At 40.8% G+C, this 22234-nt stretch overlaps 1 protein-coding gene across 1 annotated transcript in view; it reads left to right on the top strand.

Annotated features, from left to right (window-relative positions):
* Positions 1-5327: 5327 nt before the first annotated feature.
* The window catches only part of LOC127005589 (protein bowel-like), a 52384-nt gene continuing 35477 nt past the window's right edge, over positions 5328-22234 (top strand). Inside the window, exon 1 of the mRNA XM_050874529.1 lies at positions 5328-5688. The gene's annotated coding sequence lies outside the window, so the exon portion shown is untranslated. The remainder of the gene's footprint in view (positions 5689-22234) is intronic.

Below are 22234 nucleotides of genomic sequence, written 5' to 3'. Positions count from 1 at the left end.
TAGTAGTAGTAGTAGTAGTAGTCGGAGGAGGAGGAGGAGGAAGAGGGAGAGGAGGAGGAGGAGTGACAGTAATTTTATGTATGGTTGTTGCCGTGATGTATGCTGACTCCTGCTTGGACCATGCTGCCCCGTGGTGCTCCCCTTGAACGAAGTCGCTGTTTATGGTTGTTTGATGGTCTGAGCAGCACTCGGCGATGATTGAAAATTGTTAGCATCCTTTGATACGACTCCATACTAGGTCCTCCGTCTCACCACGCTCGCACGCTGACCACTCGGCCACCACCTTAATTCCCGTTACTGCTGTTGCTAATGTTGTTTTGATTGTTGTTGTCCTCCTGGTAGTAGCTGTGTATACCCTCCTCCGTTCTCTAATCCACTGTCATTTAAACCTCTCTTTCTCCGACCCTGTTACTCGTATATACTTCTACTACTTCTACTACTACTACTACTACTACTACTACTACTACTACTACTACTACTACTACTACTACTACTACTACTACTACTACTACTACTACTACTACTACTACTACTACTACTACTACTACTACTACTACTACTACTACTGGAGCGACACGTTGTATGAAATGATGCTAAAGATAAAGAAAATTATATTAGCATTAGTTGTATTCTGAAAGTAGTAGTAGTAGTAGTAGTAACAAGATAATACATATAACCCTCAGATAATTTTCTCCTCTCTCTCTCTCTCTCTCTCTCTCTCTCTCTCTCTCTCTCTCTCTCTCTCTCTCTCTCTCTCTCTCTCTCTCTCTCTCTCTCTCTCTCTCTTGCCTTTTAAATTAGACTATATCAAGCCCTTCTTTACACTTCACTTCCCTCATACAGTACTCGCTTATCTTTCAATCTCAACCTCCTATTTACTACTTAGGCCCACTTACTAACGCCGGATTGTAGTACTACGGGTGAGGGAAGAGTCCTACTTACTTACTCTGGGCGTCGAGGAGGAGTTTGATATGTGTTATAGTACAGAGGAACGGCGTTACGTAATACTTGTCTGTCTGTCTGCCTGTCTGTCTGGATGTATATATGGATGGAAGGTTGGAAGGATGAGTCTGGGTGTCGGTTTTCCTTGTTATTTGTCTGTCTGTATGTCTGTGTGAGGGTGTGTGTTTCTGTGTCTTCATTTTCTCTGTCTGTTTCTTTCTGTGTGTGTGTGTGTGTGTGTGTGTGTGTGTGTGTGTGTGTCTGTTCGTGCTTGAGAATTTGTTCGTGTGGATTTAGATTATGTGTGTGTGTGTGTGTGTGTGTGTGTGTGTGTGTGTGTGTGTGTATGTGTGTGATACTGGTTCTGGTACTCATACTGGTTCTGGCACTGATACTGGTTCCGGTACTGATACTGATACTGGCACTGATACTGGTTCTGGTACTGGTGCTGGTTCTGGTACTGATACTGGTTCCGGTACTGATACTGGTTCCGGTACTGAAACTGGTTCTGGTACTGATACTGGTTCCGGTACTGAAACTGGTTCTGGTACTGATACTGATTTTGGTACTGATACTGATACTGGTACTGATACTGGTGCTGGTACTGATACTGGTTCCGGTACTGATACTGGTTCTGGTACTGATACTGGTGGGTGGTACTGGTGGGGGTACTGGTGGCGGGGCAGGTACAGGGAGGAGAGGAGGGTAGGGGGGGAAGGGAGGCACAGGCTTGGAGGGGAGGGGCCACCGCTCTCCCTCAAGCCTCAAGGTGACTCACTGATCTCCCTCCCTCTCTCCCCCCCTCTCAAGTCTCTCCCTCCCTCTGTGTTACATCCCCCCTATTAGCTCTCTCTCTCTCTCTCTCTCTCTCTCTCTCTCTCTCTCTCTCTCTCTCTCTCTCTCTCTCTCTCTCTCTCTCTCTCTCTCTCTCTCTCTCTCTCTCTCTCTCTCTCTCTCTCTCTCTCTCTCTCTCTCTCTCTGTCACTATTCTCCTTATCCACTATTTTCTACATGTCCTCTCCCTTTTTTCTCTTTTCTCCCTTCCCTCCCTCCTCTCTTGTCTCTTTTTCTCTCCCTTCTTTCATTCAATGTGTCTATCCTCTCCATTCTCTGTATATTTCCTATCTCTTCTCCCTTCCTTCTCTTTTGCTCTCTCCTCCCTTCTTCAGTGCCGCAAGTCTCCCTTTCCCTCCTACCAGTCTATTTCTTCTCCCTGTTCTCTTTTCCTTTCTCTTGCTCTTCTCCCTTCCCTCCCATCCTCCCTTTCTCTTTCTGCTCTTTCCTGTTCTTTTCTCTCTCCCTCAATGCTAGTCTCCCTTTCCATCCTATTTCTTCCCCTTTCCTGCTTTTTTTCTTTCTCTTGTTCTCTTTCCCTCCATATCCAAGATTTTACCCTCCCTCTCTTCCTTTCCGTTCCATCATCCTTCTCTTTTTCTTCCACCCCTTCCTCCCTTATCTACTTTCTCCATCCTTTCTCTCCCTTCCATGTAACAGTTCCCCCTTTTTATGCTCTCCCTCTTCTTCCTTTTCCTCTCCTCTCTGTTCCTTGCATTTGCTTCTTTAAATCCCTCCCTCTCCCCCCTCCCTCTTACCTTTCTCTCTCTCCCCTTTCACTCTCTTTCTCCATTCCACTTCATCTACCTCCCTCCCTCTTTTCCTTCCTAGATTTCCTCTCCTACCCTTCGTTCCCCTTCTATTTATCTCTCCGCCCCCCCCCCCTTCCGAATTATCCCTATTTCTACTACTACTACTACTACAAATAATAATAATAATGATAATAATAATAATAATAATGATAAAAGTGATTATGAAAATAGTAGCATAATGATAATAAAAAGATAATGAGCAGAACGATCATGGAGAATAAGAGAAAAAAAATGGAAATCGACAGCACACACACACACACACACACACACACACACACACACACACACACACACACACACACACACACACACACACACACACACACACACACACACAGACAAATGCTGCACGATCGCAAATGGTCTTTTATTATCATTTTTGAGAGAGAGAGAGAGAGAGAGAGAGAGAGAGAGAGAGAGAGAGAGAGAGAGAGAGAGAGAGAGACCTCCATCTTTCTCATCTCTACTGAAGAAGTCTAACATAGCAGACAGTTCACCACCACCACCCTCCCCCGCACACACACACACACACACACACACCGATCGCTCTCCACGTTCCTTAAGTTTTCGTTTTTCCACACCGTTTCGAAAGAGTGTGATCTAAATTCCTCTTATCCTACTTTTTATTTTCACCACAAACAAACCTTAAGAAAATGGATAAACCTACTCAACGCAAAATCATCTGAGTCTACAAAACATTATTAGTTTTTGTTGTAAATTGAAATCTTGTGGTGGTGGTGGTGGTGGTGGTAATGGTGGGTGGTGGTCAGCGGCGTGTGGTGGGGGTTGGTGATGAGTAGTGGAAGGGAGCGAAGCACAGTGGTAAGGAGCGGCAGGTTGGAAAGAACATAATCATGGCCAGTGGCTTCGGGCAGTGGCGGTGGTGGTGGTGGTGGTGATGGTGGATGATCCAACACTACTACTACTACTACTACTACTACTGTTGGTTATGGTGTCTCAGCTGTTGCAGTTGTTGATGATGTTGCTATTACTATTACTAACGAGCTTGTTTTCTGCCATTGTCTTGCGGCATTATGAAGTAGTAGTAGCTAGTAGAAGTAGTAGTAGTTGTAGCAGTAGTAATAGTAGTAGTAGCTAGCAGCAGCAGCAGCAGTTGCAACCACAACTACTACAATAGAATAACAAGGACAATAATAGAGCAGCTGCAACTGCAGCAGCAGCAGTGGTAGTAGTAGTAGTAGTAGTTGTAGTAGTAGTAGTAGTAAATGTAGCACCAGCATCATAATAATAATAATAATAATAATAATAATAATAATAATAATAATAATAATAATAATAATAATAATTGTAGTAGTAGTAGTAGTAGTAGTAGTAGCAGCGGCAGTTTCATTAGGTATTGATGTTATCTTTTTGTTGTTGTTATCATTTTTGTTGTTACGGTTCTTTCTGGTATTTTTCTATATGTGATCTTGTGTTTATACTATTTATGCCATGCAGGTACCCGCCGGGCCGACGCCACTCCCACCCTGGACGCCGGCACCGCCGCGTCCTGCACCCCGACAGCACCTCCACGAGTCCTCGGCTCGGGTAACTGTGCTCCATTTGCCTGACTTGGATGTTCTGGCCGCAGCTGCTGCTTTTACACTACTACTACTGTTGCTTTTGTTATGGGAGATTTAGTAATAATAACCTGACATCTCATTTTCTTGATAATGATGACACGTTTTGCTACATAATTATTGTCATTCATGTCATGAGGTGATCAATATTTCCATGGAAATCATAATTAAGAAAATCAAAATTATTATTTGTATCAATATGCTTATGTTCATGTTTCCGCTGTAAAAACTGTTCGTTTTTTTTATTTTATCACACACACACACACACACACACACACACACACACACACACACACACACACACCCACTATATATATATATATATATATATATATATATATATATATATATATATATATATATATATATATATATATATATATTAAAACTTTCCCTTGCTGCATGTAGGCACGTTCGGGTTTATTTTTCACTTTGCTAAAATGTAAACAAACTTGACAAAAATTTATGCTCCCGCCGCGGGTCCGCCAACACTCGCGGCCTGCACGTTGCCCGGAATGAAGTTTGTAGCAAAAGCAAATCAAGTCCTTCTACATCGTGTCGTATCGTCAATAACATGAAAAATATTCATATAATTAAAATACGATTAATAATCAGGGATTATGACAAAATATCTATTAAACATGTTGAATATTTTAAGATGGCAACACTTTTCTTTAGGTGCCGGTCTGCAGCGTTGTCAAGGTAAATATTTTCCGCCCAATTGGGCTGCTTTTAATGAAAGCTCCGAGGCCGCCAAGCTGGACAGTACACAGCAAAGGAGCGACCGAGGCTGTTGCGTGGTTCTTAAAAGTTGAAGCTCTGAATAATATTAACATTAGCTGCTTAATACGCTTTGGTAATTAATAAGAAGTGTGAAAATTCGAGATCTAGTGGTCGTGGCGGCGGGTCTTGGGCGGGTTTTTGGGTGAACGTAACCCGCGGCCCGCAAACCCTGAACGCCGGAGTTGCCACATCCAGCCTCTTCTTATCCTAGTGAATTTAGAAAGCCTTCCCGGCAGCAATATAAACCTTACATTAGCCCTGACATTATACTTCACGAAAACCCCCTGAGTACACAAAGACACTCAACATATACGTTGAATAAGACTCCCCAAACGGCATCTTGAGGTGGGTGAAAAAGCAGGTAAATTGACATGCATGCCACTCAGCTACTCAGTGTGAGATGAACCACCAAGATGAGTGGGTTGCTGCGCCTCGCTCCCGGGCCCTCTACCCCAGGATGTTACACCTCTAACCTGGACTGTTAATGAGTGTCCCGAGCCTCACCTGGAGGGCAACCTTACCTGTGATTCTTAATGAAGTGCCGGTGTGTGAAGTGCCCGAGGACGTGAAAATAGTCGTGGTAGTAATAAAGCCAGTGAATTATTAATGTGAGGTGATTTAAGTAAGACGTGGAATGTTTTATTGAAAGTGAGGAATAAATAGTAATAATAATAATAACAATAACTAGTAATAATAACAAGAACGATAGCTACGAGGACAATAACAGCAATAATTCGGTAAGTTGCGATTTCTTGATATAGTTTTCTCGTGTGTGTGTGTGTGTGTGTGTGTGTGTGTGTGTGTGTGTGTGTCATATTGGTAGGGAGACAAGAAAGTAATATGTGTAACTACAATAATTATAGTGCATAAAAAGATAGACAAAAACAATGGTGTGCGTGCGCGTGTGTGTGTGTGTGTGTGTGTGTACTGCAACCGGACAGGCAAGGTTGGAGATGAAGATCAGTAAAGTGTGTGTGTGTGTGTGTGTGTGTGTGTGTGTGTGTGTGTGTGTACGCTCAATAATTTCGCTTAAAAGTAATATCAGTCAAGCTATATTTTCATAGTAATAGTAATGATGATAATAAATGATAATAATAACAATAATAATAATAATGATCAAAATAATAGCAACAATAACAGCAACTACAACTTCTACTTCTACTACACTATATTACTACTACTACTACTACTACTACTACTACTACTACTACTACTATTACTATTACTACTATTACATTAAAATAGCGAATAACCTTTTGCGATACCAATTATTTATCTGCTACTACTGCTCACTACTGCTTGCTACCCCAACAACTACTGCTGCCAGCCTACCACTATCATCAACTCTACATCACGAACAACAAAAACAAGAACAATTCCTACTATTTCTACTACAACTACTACTACGGTACTATTGTTCTTCTTTTACCTCTTCTTATTACCATTAGTAGTAAAATTTTAGGTGCCGCCCATAGCGTCAGTAGGCTCTGTAGGGGGGCTTCTTGGACGACCCCAGCCCGTTAGTGGCGCAGGCGAATTTAATTTATAGTGGCTGCCGTGATGTATGGCTCTTGCTTGGCCCATGCTGCTCCCCGGTGTTCCTCTTGCCTGCAATCGCTGAAGTTAGGATTGAGTGAAGATCTGGGCAGCATGTGGGTAATATTCTCCACTCAGCGTTAGTTGAGGATTTTCAAGGACTGGAGCTGGAACTCGAACCCAGGTGCACGGGGATTTCCATATACGCACTCTGACCACTCGGCCGCCGTTTCCCCTTCTGTTACTTATGATTATAGCAACAATAATGGAGCGAAACGTCATTAACATTATAGTTATCATTATGTTTATTCTTTTGTGTTAAATCATTTATATTACTGTGTAGTCTAAAAAATATAATCCTTCCAACGATATTTTCTTTATTGCAACGCATCTCGTTTTCATCCTCCTCCTCCAGCACCTCCTCCTCCTCCTCCTCCTCCAGCACCTCCTCCTCCTCCTCCTCCTCCTCTTCCTCCTCCTCCTTCTCCTCTACCTCCACCTAACAGCACGAAGTAATTATGGATTATTATAGAAGAATTCCATCACACAGCTCGCCAAAAAGCACCGAGAGAGAGAGAGAGAGAGAGAGAGAGAGAGAGAGAGAGAGAGAGAGAGAGAGAGAGAGAGCCGCTGGAAGAATAATTAAGGAGCGAAGGAAAATGGGAGGAAAAGAGAGAGAGGGAAGAAAATGGAAGAGAAAAGGAAGGAAGGAGGAGGAGGATGGCCCGTCCGTCCTCCCTTACAAAACAGTTAAAGAGTCTATTGTTTCGTGCGACTTAAGGCGATTCAGATGTGACTTACGGAGGGAGGAAAGCCTTGTATTGTATAGTAACCTGGATATGCTACTTCTCTCTCTCTCTCTCTCTCTCTCTCTCTCTCTCTCTCTCTCTCTCTCTCTCTCTCTCTCTCTCTCTCCATCTTTGTTTTTCCCCGTTGTTTTTGTTGTTTTCTTGCTTTATTCTTAACTGCTTCGTCGTCTGGTATAAAAATAATATCAATAATAAAAAAAAGAATGAAAAAAATGAGAGTAGAAAAAAAGAAACAAAGAGGAAAAGAGAATAATAATAAAAGAATGGAATAAACTAAGAATAGAAAAAGATGAAAGAGTAAAACTGAATAATAAAAGATAGAAAAATAAGAATAAAGAAAGAGAATAAAGAGGAAAAGAGAACAATAATAAAAGATTGAAAAAGTAAAACGGATTAAAAAGAATAGCATAAAAGAGAATAAGGAGTAAAAGAAAAAAAGTAAAAGAGAATAGGAAATAAAAAAAATAATAAAAAATAATAGTAATGCGTAAATTATCATCAAAATATCATTACAGGGTTTCCAGAATACGTTCATTAGATTACGACTTGCTGTTTACGACCCGCGGAGAGAAGTAGTGCTTTTAGAAGAGTTTGTTGAAATTTGTTGATAAAAATATATGCCAATCGTACTGGTTTTTAATTCTATGTAGGAAAAGTAATTTGCTCCGGTTCTGAAAAAGCTAATTGTCAAAAAAAAAAGAAAAAAGGGAAAGGTTTTGCAATATATACTGTTTAATATAATTTTTTCTTGTAATGTCATGAATTCGTTTCCGCAAAGTCTAACAAATCTGAACTTATTTTTTATTTATTTACTGATTTATTTATTTTATTTTTTCTTATTTTTTTATATTCATTTACTTACTTATTTATTTATTTTTTTATTTTTTCCTTCTTTATGTGTGTTTGTGCTTGTTTTTGCGCTCAGAGGTGGATTTTTCCATATTTATTCCTACGTTGAGGGTGAAATAATACTTTTTGATACACAATAACAACACGCAGTTTTTGTTGTTTCATATTTTCCATACAGGTGTCTCGACTGCTTGAAATCTTATAGCTAGTACAGGACAATTATATTATTATTACATAGGCCAATGAATATTATGTTTACACGGCTTGTATCTCTCGGAAAACTCCCACTAAAGGTGTATGTTTGATATGGAAAAGTTTTTGTCACTGAAGATGAAAAGTTATTGGAGAATATATATTGTTTAACGCGAGGAGCGGGGAAAGGGAAGGAGGCGAGGAGGAAACTAAAATGTGAGGTAAAGTGGAAGATGCGAGACATATAAAAGTCGGAGAGAAGGTGAGAGATGGAAGGAAGATGAAATAAAAGCTAAAGAGGTTATATACAAAGAAAAGTCTAGAGAACATAAGCCAACATTCCTTATATTCGTAATTGTCACGCCACTCGCTTCAAAGTAATGTCACTAATCAACAACAACAACAACAATGATGGAGCTGGAAAGAATGAGAGGGAAAAATAAAATCGGTACAGTCAGTATTATTAAAATGACAACAAAAACTCGTTAGAATAAGATATACACGATAATAATAATAAAAAGAACAGGAAAATAATTATAAAAATGAAAACAGGTTGCAGTGAAAAATTTGTCGGCTGGAAAATAATTGCGTGTGTGTGTGTGTGTGTGTGTGTGTGTGTGTGTGTGTACGGTACCACCACCACCACCACTACCATCACCACAACCACCCTCATCACCACCTCCACCATCTACAACCATCATCTTCATCACCACCAAAAGTAGTCGCCACACACCGAGTTTCACCACCACCTCCACCACCGCCACCACCACCGCCGCCGCTGTTACAACCAACACATGCCACTCGACCATCGGACAGACAGACGGACAGACAGACAGACAGACAGGCGGGGCGGGGAACAAGATTCTCCATAAGAACAGTGTTAATTTGGAAGCTGGGAGGGAACCGGTTATGGAAGAGAGAGAGAGAGAGAGAGAGAGAGAGAGAGAGAGAGAGAGAGAGAGAGAGAGAGAGAGAGAATCACCTCAGGTAACACAAGTGGGCCAACAGGTGTTAGTCTCTCTCTCTCTCTCTCTCTCTCTCTCTCTCTCTCTCAAATTCCCCTTTCCCTAACTGCATTTTCTTTTCTTTTACATCTGGCCTATAGCGCCGGTAGACAATCGTGATGAAACCCTGGTATAATCGGCCCCAGTTCGTAAGAGGCGCGGGGAAGTGTTTTACGTATAGTGGCGCCATTCTTGCTTGCCTCATGCTGTCCCCCAGAGCTCCACTCGATCCTCTTGAGAGAGTCGCTAGTCAGGGTTGATAGGCGGTCATCAGGACAGCATGTGGGTAGTCTTCGGTCACTCTGCGATGAAAAAATTGCCAGCCTGTAGCGGTGGGAGGGTATCGAACCTGGGACCTCCAGGACACTGCATTAGCGCGTTAACCACTCAGCCACAGGATAGCAAAAGAATATTAAAGAGAGAGAGAGAGAGAGAGAGAGAGAGAGAGAGAGAGAGAGAGAGAGAGAGATGTTAATTGACTACACCATTACTAACTTTCTGATAGGGAGCAAACGCACACACACACACACACACACACACACACACACACACACACACACACACACACACACACACAAGAAGCCTCAAGTGAAATACAGTGTAAAACAATACCAATAAAATCGTTTGCAGATAAGAAAACGAGAAAGGTAGAAGAGGAGGAGGAGGATAAAAACACCGCTTAAACTGAGTACATGAGAGAGAGAGAGAGAGAGAGAGAGAGAGAGAGAGAGAGAGAGAGAGAGAGAGAGAGAGAGAGAGAGAGAGAGAGAGAGAGAGAGAGAGGGTGGTGTGCAAGAGGAGGGGAAGGGACAATACCAATAATAATAATATACAAAACTTTATGAGACATTTCATGAGCTGCTCTCCTCTTCCTCCCCCTCCTCCTCCTCCTCCTCTTCTTTTTCTTGTTTTTTTTCTTGTTGCCAGTCCAGTGCATTTAGCGTCAAACTTTTCCGTTGAAGAAGAAGAAAAAGAAGAAAATGGAGAAGAAGTAGTATATAGTTGTAGTAGTAGTAGTTGTAGTAGTAGTAGTAAAACACAAAGAAAAAAAAACAGGGTGAAAAGAAAACAAGCAAAATCAACAAGAGGAAAGAGGAAGATGTGGGTGGCTCGCTTCGTCGTGGTCAGCGTAATGTGTTGTTGTTATTGCTGATTTCCTGTTGTTGTTATTGTTCCTGCGTCTAATACTTCTTGTTCAGCTGTTGATGATGATGACGGTGTCGCTAGGAGAAGAGGAGAAGGAGGAGAAAGAGGAACATGAATAGGGAAGGAAGGAGGAGAGGAAGGAAGGAAAGAAAAGATTGGAGGAGTAAGAGAGGGAATGTGGAAGACAGCAGCAACAGGAGGAGGAGGAGGGAGGAGGAAGAGGAGGAGGAGGAGGAAGAGCAGGAGCAGTGTAGTAGCTATAAACTGTGGGTGACATGGAGACGTCTAGACACTATCTGGAGGAGGAGGAGGAGGAGGAGGAGGAGGAGGAGGAGGAGGAGGAAAACGGTAGGAGAACATGATGGTAAGAAGTGAAGGAGAGGAAGAGTAAGAAAAGAAAAAAAATTACAATAGAAGAAGGGTGAGGATGATAACAATTAGGAGGAGGAGGAGAAGGGTACAGATAAGGAGGAGGAGGAGGACTGTACGTAGATTATTAATTAGTTAGCCTTTCAAATTCAAATGAGAACAAGAATGGAAGAAAAAAATGGGATGTGTGTGAGTGGGTTGTTTATTTTTGTTGTTGTTGTTGTTGTTGTTGTTGTTGTTGTTGTTGTTGTTGTTATGAAGGAATGATTGGTACGAGAAAATAATAGCTTTTCTTCTTCTTCTTCTTTTTCTTCTTCTTCTTCATCTTTATCATCATTAACACAGCAGCGTCCTTCTATTCTGTTTTTTTCTTATGACTAATATTACTTCAGATGTGGTGGTGATGATAGTAGTAATAGTAGTAGTAGTAGTAGTAGTAATAGTAGTAGTAGTAGTAGTAATAGTTTTTTTTTTCAGTCGTAAAATGTAATACTACGACTACCACTAACCTATATCGTATCTTCCTCCTCCTCCTCCTCCTCCTTCTCCTCCTTCTCCTCCTCCTCATAATAGGAAGCTAATGAGTCTTCTTCGTCATCGTTACCTCAACCATTGTGTTTTGCTATCTTGTTTTGCTTGCTCTCTCTCTCTCTCTCTCTCTCTCTCTCTCTCTCTCTCTCTCTCTCTCTCTCTCTCTCTCTCTCTCACACACACACACACACACACACACACACACACACACACCAGTCACATATTTCTTTCCTCGCTGCTTGTAAATTGCTCACAAACGAGAGAGAGAGAGAGAGAGAGAGAGAGAGAGAGAGAGAGAGAGAGAGAGAGAGAGAGAAGGGTGGTAAAGAAGGAACGGAAGGAAGAGGAAGGAAAAATGATGAAGAGAAGGAATGAAGGAAGGAAAGAGAGGAAAGAAAGAAAATAAGGATTAGAGGTGAACCATATAAACGAGGAACGGTGGTAAGGGAAAGAATGAAAAGTAGAAGAAAAAAGGAAGGAAGGAAGGAAGGAAGCCAAAAAAATTAAAAAAGCAGGAAGAGAAAAAAAATGAGAGGAGGAAGGAAAGAAGACGAAGGAAACAAGAAAGAAGGAAAAGAATGAAAACTAGAAGAAATAAGAGGAAGGAAGAAAACAAAAATCAGAATGCAGGAAAAGAAAGATAATGAAGAAGAGATGACAGAAAAAAGCGGCAAAGAAATCAAATAAGGAGAGAAAGAAGGAAAAAATGGAAAAAATACATGAATAAGAGGAAGGAGGGAAGGAAGGAAGCAAAAGGGAGAATGCAGAAGAGAGAGATAATGACGGAAGGAGGAAGGAAAAAAGCAAAGGAATCAAATGAGAAGGAAAAGAAGGAAACAAGGAGGAGGAGGAGGAGGAGGAGGAGAGTTGAGGAAGGTTAAGAGAGGGAGGCAGGAAGGCAGGTAGGAAGGGTCTCATGTAGGCAGGTAGGTAGGAACAACTAATGATTTCCGACAGTTCCTCGTAAGTTAGTGCCTGTATGCGGGCTGTTCTTCTTACTGTTGTTGTTATCATTATTATCATTAGGGTGGTGGTAGTAGAAGTAGTAATAGTAGTAGCAGCAGCAGCAGTAGTAGTAGTAGTAGTAGTGGTGGTGGTGGTGGTGGTGGTGATTTCAAACTAATAGTGGTAGGGAATGTATATATATTTTTTAGACTGGTATTTTGAGGGCTTGTTAAACATAATAGGAGGATAAAAAGAGCATGAAAAAATTAAAGAAAAGGAAAGGATGATAAATATAGGAAACAAAGGAAAGTTATTTAAAGGAAAAACACACAAAGAAATAATAGGAAAAGAAGAGGGGAAAGGAGGAAAGGTATAAAAAAAGAAGCAAAAGACCAAGAAGAAGAAGAACTGTCATAACATCCGGTTTCCCTTCATCATCCTTGCTACCAACAGGACCATCTTCACCACCAACACCACCACAATCATCACCGCCACTAATACCGCCACCACCGCCACCACCACCACCACTAATACCACCACCACCACCACTAATACCACCACCACCACCACTAATACCACCACCACCACCACGTAAAACAAATGGAGGACCTAAGCAAACACAAGAACCCTAAACCTTTCCTAGGGTACAGCCTACACCAAAGGGTTAGAGAGAGAGAGAGAGAGAGAGAGAGAGAGTAATTACGTCATTTTCTCGCCATTAAGACCACCTCAAACATCATATTATCGCCGAGCTGGTGAAGGAAGGGAAGAGTGATGAGAGAGAGAGAGAGAGAGAGAGAGAGAGAGAGAGACTTAATACATTTCGTTTCAATCTGTTCAAATCACACACACACACACACACACACACACACACACACACACACACACACACACACACACACACACACACACGTGGACCATCACCTCTTACTCTCCTTACAACACACATACACACGCACACTCACACACACGCATACCAACATAACACACACACACACACACACACACACACACACACACACACACACGCGAGGCAAGTGTCACAAGCATTCCGATAAACACGCCGACGCACACACACGATCGGCCCCAACCCCCGACAGCCTTTCCCCGACAACCGCCCGACAGCGCCCCGACACACAGGCCAATCTTCCGTCCCTCGCTCCCGCCAGGCCGGTAAAAAAATATAATTAAAGATAATCCCGAGCGTGTAAGAGGATCCGATGCCGAAAAAGGACCGACCAACCCCTCCCCCCCCTGCCCGACCCCCTGACCGAACCCGACCAGCCAGCCAGCCATTCCGACCGACCCGACCAGACCAACCGACCGATCGCCTGCCAGTACCAATGTGTGTGTGTGTGTGTTTGTGTGTGTGTGTGTGTTATGGGATGGAATTGTGGTGGTGGTAGTGATGGTTGTGGTGATGATGGTGGTGGTGATGATGGTGGTGGTGATGATGGTGGTGGTGATGGGTGTCTTAGTAGATGTTTAGGTGGTAATGACTCCTCCTCCTCCTCCTCCTCCTCCTCCCTCTAAGTTCCCCTACTCATAATGTCAACTTAATGGTGATGTGTGTGTGTGTGTGTGTGTGTGTGTGTGTGTGTGTGTGTGTGTGTGTGAAAGAGAGATCGTGCACGTCATCGCATTATCATTTGAGAGAGAGAGAGAGAGAGAGAGAGAGAGAGAGAGAGAGAGAGAATGTGGACGGTCAGAATTCTTCATCTTTGTTATGCTAATAGATATTTTTGTCTGTCTGTTTTGCTGATAGATAATTCTGTTTGTCTATCCTGACCGCAGGGAGAGATAGATAGATAGATTCAGTGACTGTCTTCGGGTTGTCTTCCTCTGTTTGTTCTTCTTCGATTTCTTTTTGTTTTTTTTGTATTCTTTATTTTGCTTTCCTCTTCCTCTTCCTCCTCGTCCTCCTCGTCATTGTCCTTCTGTTCTCTTAATTTCTTTTCGTTGTAGCTATCGTGGTCGCCGTCCTCCTCCTCCTTCTTCCTCACCTATTTTTTCTAGTAATTCTTTCTAGTTTGATATTTTTTTTTTATTTCTCTAACGAAGATGAATTTTACATATCTACCGTTTTCTTATTATTATTTACACATAACCGTAAAACATTAAAGGAATTATCTCTCTTATACTTCCATTCAAGAGATTTACTTTTCCATGTTTTTCTTTATTTATTTTTATTCATATATTCACCCCTCTCCCTTTTTTTATATACATTACTAGTAGCGGGAAGTTTTATTATTATTTATTGCTATATTTATTTACTTTTTTATTTTGTTTTGTTTATGTAATGATTAGTTTGGTGATACATCTTGCGAGGGAATGTCTTTACGCTTTCCCCGGGTGTGTGAAGCATTGAGTTTGTTGTTAATTAAGCTGTTTTTTTCTGTTTAATGTTTGTTTATTCATATACTATCATCGTTATGCCACTAATACGAATATCTAATAATAATAGAGAGAATACGAATGTGAATCAGAATAAGAATGAACAAAATGATAATGATAATGATAAGAAGAAGAACAAGAATAAGGATGATAATAATAACAACAACAAAAGTAACAAGGATGAATGATTGTTTTTTTTTTTTCATTTTCTTTCATGCGTTCGTTGTAGTACTCATGGATAACAACAACAACAACAACAACAACAACAACAACAACAACAACAACAACAACTAATGACCGACTAACAATTCATTTATTTTCTTCAGTTTTCTTTCTTTCCTTCGTTCCTTACATCAACTAACACATCAATATTTTTCTTCTCTTTTCTTTCTTCCCTTTCTTTCTTTCTCTCCCTCGTTCCTTCCTTCCTTCCTTACATCAACTAACAATATATTACTTTTCCTTCTCTTTCCTTCCTTCTTTCCATCCTTCGTTCCTTCCTCCCTTCCTTCCTTCCTTCCTTCCTTCCTTCCTTCCTTCATTCATTCATTCATTCATTCATTCCTGCCTTCCTCCTCGTTGCTGCTTTCCGTCTCTCAGTAATGAAGTACACACACACACACACACACACACACACACACACACACACACACACACACGCATACTTCTCTCTCCCCCCGCTCCTCCTCCTCCTCCTCCTCCCCTCCCCGCTTCATTAGCTACAAGAAAAGAGATAAAAAGCCCCATATTTATCCGTTATTTATTATTATTTATCCTTTATTTATTGTAAGTCCGGCGGGATGGCGTGTCGGCGAGGGATAAATTAACGTTTACGGGTAATTACCGAGAGAGAGAGAGAGAGAGAGAGAGAGAGAGATGCTGTGACTAAATAATTATGCAAGAAAGTAAATAAATACCTGAAAGTTATGATAATTATGGGTCTGTCTGTCTGTCTGTGTGTACGGGTGTCTGTGTCTGTCTGTTTGTGTGTATGTCTGTTTGTCTATCTGTGTATCTGTTTTAAACAAGAAACAGTAATATATGTAACGTTTTTCCTTCTTTGCCTGCCTGTCCTTTCACTCTATCTCATCCATTATTTTTCCTTCTGTCGCTGTTCTCACTATATAGTTCACTGTCATCGTCTATTTCTTGTTTGGTTTTGTTCAATCTTTCCTTCCAGTTCTATGATTTGCATTTTTATCAGTAGTGACAGGCCCGGCCAAGACAATTAACGTGGTGTGTGTGTGTGTGTGTGTGCGTGTGTGTGTGTGTCACGGTGGTGTCTAGTGGTAGCAGCCCGGACCAAGACAACGTGTGGTGTGTGCGTGTCACGGTGGTGTGTAGTAGTAACAGACCGGGTCGCATTATTCCTAAACGGTAGCAGCTCAGTGTTCAGCACCCGCCCCGGCCCGGCTTAGGTCAAGGTAGTAGAGGTTAGGTGAGTTAGGTTAGGATATGTTTCACCCTGTTACTTTATGCCGCGAAATACACTGAGAATTATTAGAGTAGGATTACGTAGTTAGTTTGTGAGCCGCGACCCGCGCGTCACCCACGGCTCAGCGGCTCGGGGAGGTGCCAATCACGCATAGCAGCCATGTTGTCGGTGCGAATACCATAGCAACATTCAAGAAGAGGTTAGATAAAGTCATGGATAGCGAGGTAAGGTGGGGTTAGGATTACAGGAGCTGCCGTGTATAGGCCAACCGGTCTCTTGCAGACTCCTTACGTTGTTATGTTCTTATGTTCAGACACTTTTGTAGTATGCGACCCTCGGCGTTGTTGCGTACCGTCCCGCCGCACCCCGCGCCCTGCTTCACCCTCAAGCGCTTGCCGTCCGCCGTCCAGGGGAGGGACTTTCTTCTGTAGTCCAGCACCGCCTTGAGCAGCTAAAACACCGCAGTGCCGATCATGGAATAATTTTTGTGTAAATATGTCGCCACCCTCAGCGGCTCGGCGTCCGGACAGTTGACTTTTCCCGTTGACAGTGTGACTCGCCGCGGGGCCTAGGCCTTGCCAGGGTTAAAAGAGATACTGGGCCTTGCCGTGGCCACTCCCGTGTGTCATAATTTCCGCGCGTGTGTTGGAGGTCACGTACACTCACTCACCTGGCACCCGTGTCCACCAAGACTTACGTCGGCCGTGACCCCTGGACTGCCCATTCAATCTCCTCCGCCACTCGCTTGCTAATTTTAAACACTTGTGGCGCGTAATGTAGAGGCGACTGCCGCTCTCGCCGAAGATCTGCTACACACAGCCGCGACGCAACACGTCACGCCCAGCACCGCCTTCTTGGGGTTGTTCTTGTGCTCCTCGAGGCTCTGGGGCAGCACTGTGAGAGAAAAACCTGGTCCACTCAGCGCTTCACCGGAAAGCCAAGAAGGGCTCCCTGATTCAAGGCGGCATACTATTATAGGCCGGTGTTATCGCGGCCGTGCACACACACGCACAAGACTGGCCCGGGGCAGCGGCGCGGCGTACGGCAGACCCTTCCGTGGCAGCCTGGGCACAGCTCTGGCCTCCGGACGCATGGATTGGAAATTATTAATTTTACCTTTTACTATGCGGTGCCAGAAACTGTATTCGGGACATGTTTTATTACGCTTTTTATTGCTATTGGATTAAGCGGATCATTGGATATGAAGTACCTGGCTTTGATATCAAAATAAATATAAAAATCGTTTATTTCTACGACAAATTACAAGATTATAAAACACGGTTGATACTGAAAGGGTTAGTTTGATTACTATATGGTTACATAAATTATAACAAACATCATCATTATTATTATTATTATTATTATTATTATTATTATTATTATTAGTAGTAGTAGTAGTAGTAGTAGTAGTAGTAGTAGTAGTAGTAGTAGTAGTAGTAGTAGTAGTAGTAGTAGTAGTAGTAGTAGTAGTAGTAGTAGTAGTAGTAGTAGTAGTAGCACTGGTAGTAGTAGTAGTAGTAGTAGTAGTAGTAGTGGTAGTAGCACTGGTAGTAGTAGTAGTAATAGTAGTAGTAGTAGTAGAATATAGTAGTAGTAGTAGTAGTAATTTGTGTGTGTGTGTGTGTGTGTGTGTGTGTGTTTCTGTCTGTCTGTATCAGTGTTTTCTAAGTCTGTTTCAGTCATCAGCGGGAGAATGCTTTCTCTCTCTCTCTCTCTCTCTCTCTCTCTCTCTCTCTCTCTCTCTCTCTCTCTCTCTCTCTCTCTCTCTCTCTCTCTCTCTCTCTCTCTCTCTCTCTCTCTCTCTCTCTCTCTCTCTCTCTCTCTCTCTCTCTCTCTCTCTCTCTCTCTCTCTCTCTCTCTCTCTCTCTCTCTCTCTCTCTCTCTCTCTCTCTCTCTCTCTCTCTCTCTCTCTCTCTCTCTCTCTCTCTCTCTCTCATACACGAATGAATGAATAGATACGGTGATAAGTGTACATCCATGCTACGTGAACACCTGGAGATACACACCTGTAATAATAGTAGTGTCCGAAGTCTATGTAATTTATCTTCATCCTTTTCTTTGTCTGTTTCGTTGCCTGCTTTTATTTGCTCTTTATTTCTTCTTTATTTTTATTCTATTTTTCCTCTTTGTTCTGCCTGTCTCCCTCCTTTATTTCTTCTTGTCTATTTTTCCCTTTTTTATTTTCCATTTTTCCTTTTTTTTCTATTTCCACTTCCATTACTTATTACTTTTATTTTCATATTTTCCCGTTCTGTATGAGAGAGAGAGATAATATGCACACACACACACACACACACACACACACGCACACACACACACACACTCACGTCATCACACAACCACCACCACTACCACCATCATCACCATCACCAGCACCAATACCACCATCACCACCACCACTACCATCATCATCACCACCACCACTATCACCACAATTATTTTCTACCATGCAATTTCTTTTCGCGTTATCTTAATTTCACGGCAATTAGAATAAGAGAGAGAGAGAGAGATTATGGATGACCTTTGACCTCTTTATAATATCCGAAGAATGGAACATCAAACCACATTGGCCGAAGTGGGTTTAATTTAAAAGATCAAAACAAAAGGGATTTATGAATACTTTTACCCTAAAAATAAAATGTAAAGATGTTAGAAGGCTTAAATTGAGCTTTAGATAGATTTATAGATGTAAGAGCTCTTTTTTTTCCTTTGAACTGCCTCCTTTAGTGTAAAAAAATATATATGTATAAAACAGGGATTAATTTTTTTGGGGGGGTGAGTTGCAAAGTGTGTGACGTTTAGTTTCTCGCAGTTTTTCTTTTTTTTCTATTCATGTCCTAAAATCATGTTTTTTTGTTATTGAATTTTTTATACTGATTTTTTTCATATTTCGAAAGGTTGTCTTTTTTTATCTCGAAAGTTTTTTTTTTATATTGAAAGGTCATGACTGTTATCCTTTTGCTCATATTTCTTTTCACAGTTCACAGTCATTTAATATTATTCTCTCTTCGTGTTCTGTTATATTCGTTCAACATTTTCTTTAATATCGAAGTTTTTTTTATTACTGCAAGGTTATGTCTTTTATATACTTCTGGTCATGTTTTTCTTTATATATTCATGTTATTCAGTCATTAATTTTAAGTTTATTCCCTCTTCATGTTCTGTTAAACTCAGCTTTTTTTGTAATATCGAAGTTTTTCATTACTGCGAGGTTGGCTTTTATATACTTCTGGTCATGTTTTTCTTTATATATTCATTTTATTCACAGTCATTATGTTTATTCCCTTTTCGTGTTCTTTTACATTCATTCGGCTTTTTTTGTAATATCGAAGTTTTTATTTTATTGCTGCAAGGTTATGTCTTTTTATAAGCTTCCGGTCATGCTTTTCTTTATCTATTCATGTTATTCATTCATTAAGTTTATCCTCTTTTCGTGGTGTTTTATTTTCATTCAGTTTTTTTGTAATATCGAAGTTCTTTTAGTGTTACAACGTTTTGTCTTTTTATAAACTTCCGGTCATGCTTTTCTTTATCTATTCATGTTATTCACAGTCATTAAGTTTATCCTCTTTTCATGTTGCATTATATTCTTTCAGTATTTCTTTTACATAATCAAGTTTTTTTACGCTCCTTAAATTTTCATAATCATACAGTTTTTCCTTCTGTATTTAAGTTCCTCTGTAGCATTCTGAAACCTCCTCGAAATAAATATTGGACGAGTAGCTTTCCGGTTCATCATATAAAAGAGAGAAAAAAAATATAGATAAATAAAACAATGAAGTAAATAAAACTAAATAAGTAAAAGTAATAAGTAAATAAGTAAATAAAAAATACGTATTAATAGAAGGCTTCCTGAATGTCCAGTTGTAATACAGATCAAGAGTTAGATTAAAAAAGAAAGAGATAGACGAATTGATAACAAAATTTCATTGAGAGAGAGAGAGAAGCTATGGGCGGATGATAAAACAATGGAGTGACGCCGCGTAATACCACCTGCGCTCTGCCGCTCTCTCTCTCTCTCTCTCTCTCTCTCTCTCTCTCTCTCTCTCAACCCCTGACCTTATATCTCTATTGATGATCTATTGATGTTTTCCCCATTATTATTATTATTATTATTATTATTATTATTATTATTATTATTATTATTATTATTATTATTATTATTATTATTATTATTATTATTATTATTATTATTATTATTATTATTATTATTATTATTATTATTATTATTAGTAGTAGTAGTATTAGTATTAGTAGTAGTAGTAGTATTAGTGGTAGTAGTTGTAGTAGTGGTAGTGGTGGTTGTCGTAGTAGTAGTAGTAGTAGTAGTAGTAGTAGTAGTAGTAGCACTGACGAGTAGTTGCAGTGAAAAAAAATAAAGAAAAAGAACACAATAGCAGTAGCAGCAGCAGTAGTAGTTGTTGTTGTTTTTGTTTGTTGTTATTGTCACGCGTCTGTTTACCGTTTGCGGCTGATCACTTACCCCCCTCCTCCCCCCCCTCCCCCCCCCCCCCCACACACACACACACCTGCCCCGGAACAGAGTGTGTTTTATATTCATTCATACATTTACATACTTAGATGACGGTCACGCATGTATCTCGTGTGTGTGTGTGTATGTGTGTGTGGGGAGAGAGAGAGAGAGAGAGAGAGAGCAGCTGCAAGATATTAATGTCACTGCAACACGGTGGCGGCAGCACCCTACTGATAACATCTCTCTCTCTCTCTCTCTCTCTCTCTCTCTCTCTCTCTCTCTCTCTCTCTCTCTCTCTCTCTCTCTCTCTCTCTCTCTCTCTCTCTCTCTCTCTCTCTCTCTCTCTCTCTCTCTCTCTCTCTCTCTCTCTCTCTCTCTCTCTCTCTCTCTCTCTCTCTCTCTCCATATTATTACTATTATTATTATTATTATTATTATTATTATTATTATTATTATTATTATTATTATTATTATTATTATTATTATTATTATTATTATTATTATTATTTTTATCGTCATCATCATCCTTATCAATATTGTTATCGTAATTACTGGCTGTTTATTGATCTATTCCTTGACCTGTGTGAACTGTTGTTATCTTAATTATACGTTATAATTACATTTGTTTCTCATTCTCTTTCTCCCCTCCCCTCCTCTCCCCTCCCTTTACCCTTCCCTCCCCTTCCTCTCCTTCCCTCTCATTCCTTCTCCTCCCGTCTATTATCTTGCCCTACCCTACCTCTTATTTGCCCTCCCTCCCTCCCTATACTTCTTATAATTCTTCCTCTTCCTCGTTTCCTTTGTCCTGGCTCTCTGTTTTTATCATTCCTTTTTTATTACATTTAAATCTTCAAACACGTGATTTTGATTACATGCAGACCTTAAACACGTGCTTTTGTTAACGTTCAGACCCTTAAACACGTGATTTTGTTAACGTCCAGACCCTTAAACACGTGCTTTTGTTAACGTCCAGACCCTTAAACACGTGCTTTTGTTAACGTCCAGACCCTTAAACACGTGCTTTTGTTAACGTTCAGACCCTTAAACACGTGATTTTGTTAACGTCCAGACCCTTAAACACGTGATTTTGTTTACGTCCAGACCCTTAAACACGTGATTTTGTTAACGTCCAGACCCTTAAACACGTGATTTTGTTAACGTCCAGACCCTTAAACACGTGCTTTTGTTAACGTCCAGACCCTTAAACACGTGATTTTGTTAACGTCCAGACCCTTAAACACGTGCTTCTGTTTACGTCCAGACCCTTAAACACGTGATTTTGTTAACGTCCAGACCCTTAAACACGTGCTTTTGTTAACGTCCAGACCCTTAAACACGTGCTTTTGTTAACGTCCAGACCCTTAAACACGTGATTTTGTTAACGTCCAGACCCTTAAACACGTGCTTTTGTTAACGTCCAGACCCTTAAACACGTGCTTCTGTTTACGTCCAGACCCTTAAACACGTGCTTTTGTTAACGTCCAGACCCTTAAACACTTGCTTTTGTTAACGTCTAGACCCTTAAAGACGTGATTTTGTTAACGTCCAGATCCTTAAACACGTGATTTTGTTAACGTCCAGACCCTTAAACACGTGCTT

This window comes from Eriocheir sinensis, chromosome 3 (genome assembly GCF_024679095.1).
Source record: "Eriocheir sinensis breed Jianghai 21 chromosome 3, ASM2467909v1, whole genome shotgun sequence".
NCBI lineage: Eukaryota > Metazoa > Arthropoda > Malacostraca > Decapoda > Varunidae > Eriocheir > Eriocheir sinensis.
Note: the sequence above shows the minus strand (reverse complement) of the source record. Positions and strands in the feature narration are given on the sequence as shown.